The sequence below is a fragment of the Cervus canadensis genome, chromosome 10 (genome assembly GCF_019320065.1).
Source record: "Cervus canadensis isolate Bull #8, Minnesota chromosome 10, ASM1932006v1, whole genome shotgun sequence".
Taxonomy (NCBI): domain Eukaryota; kingdom Metazoa; phylum Chordata; class Mammalia; order Artiodactyla; family Cervidae; genus Cervus; species Cervus canadensis.
Genome location: NC_057395.1, coordinates 36,252,943 through 36,260,040, shown reverse-complemented (window position 1 = coordinate 36,260,040; position 7,098 = coordinate 36,252,943). Strand labels below are relative to the sequence as shown.

Genomic DNA, 7,098 nt, shown 5'->3' with positions numbered 1-7,098 from the left:
CAGAGCCTGTGCTCCTGCTCCGAGGAGCCCAAGCACTATGAGAGAAAGCTCACGCAAAGCAATGAAGACCCAGCACAGTCAAAAATAAAGAAAATTTTTAAAAATTAAAAAAAAAAGTATACTTATTGTCATCCATGCAAACAACCATGGTCAAAGGCAGAAAAGGATACATTTCTTAAAGCCCTGATAAGGTGCACTTAAAAATGACATTCAGTGAAAAGAACTGCTTGCTCTAAAACCATTGAGAAAGGAAATGAAACAGACCATCATCTGCTAGAGAATTTTGGAATCACTGAGCTTAAAAGCTGGAAAGAATCTTAAAGACAAGCAATGCCACAGCTGGAGAAAATGTGGTTCAGAAGTACTTACCCACTTTCCCAAGGTCCAAGATGTAGGGTGGGGTGATGGGTTGAACTGTGTCCCTCCCACCCCTCCCCTCAAAATCCATAAGGTGAAGTCCTAATCCCTCAGTTCCACAGAACATGACCTTCTTTGGAAATAATGTCACTGTAGGTGTAACTGGTTAAATGAATAACTCCAGTATTCTTGCCTGGGAAAGCCCATGGACAGAGAAGCCTGGCGGGTTACAGTTCATGGGGTCACAAAGAGTTGGACACAGCTGAAATGACTAAACAACAACAGATGAGGTCATCAGGGTAGCCTTGATCCTATGTGGCTGGTTTCCTTAAAAAGGGGCCATTTGGGCCCAGAGCTGCACACATGGAGAATGCCATGCAGACACAAAGGCAGAGATGGAGGTGATGCTGCTATAAACCAAACAGCATAGCTGAGGATTAGCCAAAAATTGCCACCAAATTGCCAGAAAAATAGGAGAGCATCCTCTCTCTTGGCCCTCAGCAGAGCCAGCCCTGGAGGCACCGTTGATTTTGGCCCCAGCATCCAGAGCTGTGAGGTGATACCTTTCTGTTGTTCTGTGTTACGGCAGCCCTTGCCCCCTACTCTAAGTGAGAAGCAGAGCCAGAACCCGGGTGTCCTGGCTCCCAGCCCAGGACTAAGGCCTTGGAACACGTGTCTAGTAGAAGCTGCCATAGTTAGCGAACTTCTGGACTCTCTCTGCACAGAGGGGTCCATAATCTTCACGGACAGAACTACCTTTAGCTTTGAATCCTAAGCAAAGCTGAGATCAGGACTCAGGCTTGAATTGAAGGGTTGTGAGCTGCTTACGCCTCCAGTTAGAGGTGTGGGTGGAAATGGGTCCTGGAGACCCCTTACCTGTGTGTGAGGTGGGACAGGATGGTGGCCTTAAAGGATCGTGTTGTGCTGGAGTGAATTTCTTTCTATTAAGACCAAAATGGCAGCTCTGTGACCAGTACCTTCATCTCAGACATTTTGCTGTTCGTATATTCCTCCTCCAGGTCCAGATGTCTGAGGCCAGAATGCCAGGTCTGTGACTGCCAATGCAATCCAGATTACACATTTTTTAAATTGTATTTGTTTTGTGTACTTTTTGTTTTTGTATACATTTGTTTTGTATACATTTTTCCAACTGTGTAGTTGATTTACGATGTTAATTTCTTCTATACAGCAAAGTGATTCAGTCACACACATATATATTCTTTTCCGTTATGGTTTATCACAGGAGATTGGATACAGTTCCCTGAGCTGTACAGTAGGACCTTGTTATTTACCTATCCTGTGTGTAATAGTTTGCATATGCTAATCCCAACCTCCCACTCTTTCCCTCCTCACACCCCTCCTCCCCCTGGGCAGCCACGAGTCTGTTCTCTGTGAGACTGTTTTTGTTTTGTAGACATGTTGATCTGTATTGTGTTTTAGATTCCACACATTATGTATTGAATCCTCTTACCACCAGGGCAAAGGAGCTGCAGGGGATGGGAGTCTGGCTTGCTGGAGCTCGTCCCTCTGAGTAGGAAATAAGACACACTCCTGGGGTGATCGGCAACGGCGATCCACTGTGGGTGGGATCTCCCCACCCACGAAACACAGCAAAGGGGAGGCCCATCCACAGAGGCCCCCTGCCTCGTCTGTGCTCCTTGGTCAAAACCACCCCAGACTCAGAAGCAGCTGGAAACTCCGAAGGTCAGGGTCACGATGAGGTTTGTGTCTATGGCCCACTCTGGGATGTGAACTCTTTTGGACAAGACAAAACAAAGGCAGCAAGGAAGCCACTAGGAACCAGTTTCTTTAACTCAGAGTTAGGCAAGAAAACAAGAAATAAATAAGGCCCTGGACTTCCGTTTTCAACTCCTGGGCTGACCTTGGCCAGCTCCATCCTGACCCAGGCCAGACTCCCAGAGCCCCTAGTCCAGGCCCGGCCCTACTTGAATCACCCAGAGAACCAGCCTTTCGGGGCCCCGCCAGGATTCCAGCCAACTGTTCTGTGACCCACAGAACCTTGGAGAATGGAGTATTTTCACAAAGCAGTTTTAAATCCAAACAACAGACTCTTCTGGAAACCATTGCCTCAAGCTACAGGAGGCAAAAAAAAAAACCAAGAAAAGAACAACCTGCAAATTAAAGTTCATAATACATTTTGTACATAGTTTGTGGTTTTATAGTCACTTTAATCTTTTTTTTCCCCCCAAATGCCTCCAAAGATTTGTGCATCGGCTGAGCCAACACACAGTTGCACTTCTAAGCAACGAACTTGTAAAACTAGACTCTGGACCGTGTCCCTCACAGCCTTGTAACATCTCCAAGAGCAGAAGGTGACATGATATAATGAAACAGGTCCAAGTAACCATTCCTATGTTTTGAGTCAATAGCTTCTTTGTTAAAGTCTCAGGATGATACATCCGCCCGGCTGAAGGTTTGTTTGCCCTCCTTTCTCTGACCTGCAGGTTGGCACTGTGTGGCTCCATCATCCTGGGGGTGCTTTGAGTCCATCCAGGGTCCCCAGAACTAAGTCTGAAGATGCACTGGCACAGGGGGATGGCTGTGATGGGACAGACCCAGGGGAGCCCCCATTCTCAGCGCCCTGCGTCTCCCTGCCAGACAGATTTCAGGCCCCCAGCATCTGCTGGACCCCTCCAACATCAGGCCAAGGGCTACACTACCCCTGATGGGGAAGCATTATTCTGTTCTGTTGTCAAAGTCTCCATTTCAAACCAAGAACCATGAACACAACACCATAAAACACCTATACATCAGTAAAATTTAAAAAACAAAAAAAGCAGGGAATTAGATTCAATAACCGATGACACACCACCACAATGAAAAAGAATATGAGAAAGAATATATACATGTATTACTGAATCACTTTACTGTACAGGAGGAATTAACACTGTAAATCAATTTTACTTCAATAAAACTTAAAAAAAATAAAAGAACTTGTGTCTCCAGGCCTGGCCTTTGTTCCCTCTGTTTCCTGTGGAACCCTGGAACCCGGGGCCAGGACAGTCTAGCAAAAGAAGCTGTCAGACAAGAAAGAGTACAGTCAATCTAATTATAATACTTGGCATCTTAATCTAATCTAAGACTGTTCACATTTCAACGGGTGTGAAAACACGACGTGTACTGGAAGGAATCTGTTCTCACCATAGTGAGTACCTCTGGCCTGGGAGTCTGATGCCCTGGGTTTGGGCATGACTGGTCAGCTCACCATCCTCCTGGCCCTGGGCAGCCAAGGGGGTTCGGGAGATGGGTGTCATTCAGCGCGGTGGAAACTCCTGTCTGCATTCCCCATCACTCTGGTCTCCCCTGAAGGCAGGTCCCAAGTGCTATTTCCCCACATTTCCCACCCTGAGAGGCACGTGGGTTTTGGCTTTTTCTGCTCATCTCAGCAGACACACTGCACAGTCACACCCAGAAGTGGATTCCAAAGAGGCAGCATCACCTCTAGTGCCGCCTGAGTTAAGCCTGGGAGAAACTGAAAATAGTTATTTGCCGAGGGGCCTTTCTCACCCTCGGGAGGGTCTCAGAGGCAGACAGCAGCCCCGATGGCCAGCAGGAGGAATGAGGCAGAGGACAGCGGCCACGGAGCCAGTGGACAGTCCAGGTGGGGGCGTGGCTCTCCTCCTCCCCACCTTCTGCATCCAGACCTGGTCCACCTCCTCACCTTGGAATCAAGGATCTGCACCCAGAGGGGCCCCAGGTTAAACACACATTTGGGAGATGGGAGGGATGGGCTAGTGAAGAACCCACCTGCCAATGCAGGAGATGCAAGAAATGAGGGTTCCATCTCTGGGTCAGGAAGATCCCCTGGAGAAGGAAATGGAAACCCACTCCAGTATCCTTTCCTGGAGAAATCCCCTGAACCGGGGAGCCTGGTGGGCTACAGTCCATGGGGTCACAAGAATCAGACATGACTGAGCGAGCATGCAGACACAGGGATGGACACCACGACACCCATGAAAACCTTAGAGCAGCCGTATTTGCCAGCAAAGAAGGGCCTGAGACAGGGCTGGAGCAGAGGAAGGGGCGGCACCAGGGGACACTTCTGAGGCCCCCAGTAGGGCACAGACCCAGGGAGACAGGCAGCTCCTGCCCCAGGCCAACCCCAGGTCCAGCGTAGGGAAGTGGGCGTCGAAAGGCTGCAACGTTTGATTCTCTGGAGTGTGCGCTGTGACCCTCAGGGACAGCCCCACCAGCACCAACCACGCCAAGCTTGCCCTGGCCTTTGGGCACCCAATGTCTTGGAAGCCATAAGGCCAGGCTCTGATCATCAACAGGCCCTCCAATCACCTGGTACCACACTGACCTGGCTGTGGGCTCCAGGCGCCCACAGACAACCGCCATCCCAGCCCCACATCTGTACCTGGAGCAACAGCTAGGGACGCTGGGTCAATGAGGCCGCCCCGCGGTCCTCCTGACTGCAGGTAACCACGTGGCTCTCTGCCCTCTGCAGCATGCGTCCACTAACAACAGGGAAGAAGGGCGGAATTTCAAATGGGGTGAAGAGGAGGAACTCTCTGGAAGGCAGGGTGACATGCCAGGGCCCAGGAAAGGCTTTTCTAGAGCGGAGGGGTGTTGGATGCTGCAGCAAGGAGAAGCGGTGTGATGAGGATGCAAGGAAGACACAGACCTGGAGGACCAGGGGGTTCTGATGGCCAGCGGGACCAAGGCCACCCTGTGGTGATGTGAGGGGGGCAGGGAGGAACCGTCCCAGCATCAGGAGTCCAGAGACCTGCCAGGACCCTGCATCCCTGGTGAGAGATACCTCCTGCCCCACATGGGGACATCAGAGGAGCCCTGACACACGCGGTGTGTCCCATCCGCTGCACGCGCACGCACACACACGCGCACACACGCACACGCACGCACACACACACACACACACACACACACACACACACACACACACACACACACACACACACACACACACACACACACACACACACACACACACACACACACGATGCCCCTCCCCCCTGAGGGGCAGAGAGCAGGCCCAGACAGCAGCTATGCTCTGAGGACACCGTGGGTGGCATTTTATATGGTAACCTCCACAAATGATACCACTCTCCGCTTTAGTGCAGCAGGAGATAACTTCCTTATAAACCGATTTATCCAAGTAAAAATGTGTGTCCACTTAAGGAACAATGATGGAGTAAAGAGCAGAAACAGCAAAAATGATCAAGACAGTACCTGACGGTGTGAGGACGCGGTGGCAGGAAGGATGGTCCTCGGAGGAGTGGATTCGGCCAAGGCGCTGGGGGAAGGAGGGGAGAGGCCGGCAGGGCTCAGGCCTCACGCCCTCATGGCTTCTTGTGCCACAAAGTGGAGTCACACAAATACCAATGTGGCAGCCCCATATCCAGTGCCCTGGTCCCCGGGGATGCCGGTCAGGAGCGCATCAGCCCCTGGGCCCATCCACGGACCATCTGGCATGGTGAATTCCCCCTGGGGCCTCCAGCTCTTTGGGAATCAGCAGCAGAAAAGAAATGCAAACAATTAAGTCACCTATGTAGCCGAGCAGTCAGAGCTGGGTCCCTCCCTGACGTGGAGGAGCAATGCGGGGAGACGGGAGGGAGACCCCACCTCGGGGTGAGGCTGGGCAGACGCCAGCAGAACCCAGGCCAGGCCTGCCCTCCTCCGGCCTCCCTGACCCCGTGCGGATAACACGGCACAGGCGTGGGGGTGCAAACGAGCATGCGCGGTCAGCAAGGGGCCCGTGTTCCCAGCAATTGGGGGTGAGGATCTCGGCTCTGGGCTCTGACGCTGAACCCTATCTCCCTCGGTTTGCCGGGAGAACCCTGTCATGGGCGGTCGCTCCTTGTCCCTCGTCGGGTTCTGGCTCCCCCGCTGCCCCCCAGAGAAGAAAAAGGGTTACACCAACAGGGGCCCCGTGGGGTCTGCCTCTGATTAACCAGTCTGGGAGGCGGGAATTAACTCACGACCCGACCCGAGCTAAAGCTGGAGTTTACTGGAATCCACATGATGTCGGCCAGCCTTCCCACGGTGTCTGCTCTCTTCTCTTCGGACCCTTCCTTTCAGCCCTCGGTTTGGGAGCTGTTTCTTAGGAACATGAATAGTGGAGGAGAGGATACAGGGTTGCTTCTGGAGCACCCCCCAAGCCTGGCCCCAGAGTCCTGACTTCAGGCTCCGGGAGGGCCGGGTCGGCCAGCAGAGTCCAGCCCTCCACGCGCAGGCCAGACCCTCAGGCTCTCAGCGCCGCAGGGGCCCAGAATTTCCAAACTGAACGCACCTGACTTGTGTTAGTTCCGTGACTGTGCTTTAACAAGGGCGGACCCAGGGAGGGGCGCAGACCACCCCTCCCATCTGACCTGGACACGGATGGCTCAGGACCGGAGCGCTGGGGGTGTGACTGAAGAAGGGCCTTGGCTTTGGGGTCTGGCTGAATTCCAGCTCCTTCTCTCTCTCTGTACCCTCATCAGCATCACCACCTCCCACGAAAAGTACTCCTGTGGACCATGGGGCCAGGCTGGCGGCTTTGTTCTCTGATGTTCCCACTGGCTCAGGAAAGGGAATCGCTGATACATTTCCAGATTTTCAGAACTTCTTGGAACTGGGGGTCTATAAATGCCGATGAGGGCTTCCCTGGTGGCTTAGTGGTAAAGAATCCACCTGCCAATGCAGGAGACTCGGGTATGATCCCTGGGTTGGGAAGATGTCCTGGTGAAGGAAATGGCAACCCACTCCAGTAGTCTTGCC

General features: G+C 52.5%; 1 long non-coding RNA gene across 1 annotated transcript; it reads right to left on the bottom strand.

Moving 5' to 3' along the window:
• Positions 1-2,566: 2,566 nt before the first annotated feature.
• On the bottom strand, positions 2,567-7,098 carry LOC122448314. The gene is made up of 4 exons (XR_006271566.1): positions 5,572-7,098; positions 4,739-4,838; positions 4,126-4,182; positions 2,567-4,054 (listed from the first exon to the last, which is right to left on the bottom strand). It is a non-coding gene; the product is annotated as an uncharacterized LOC122448314 (long non-coding RNA).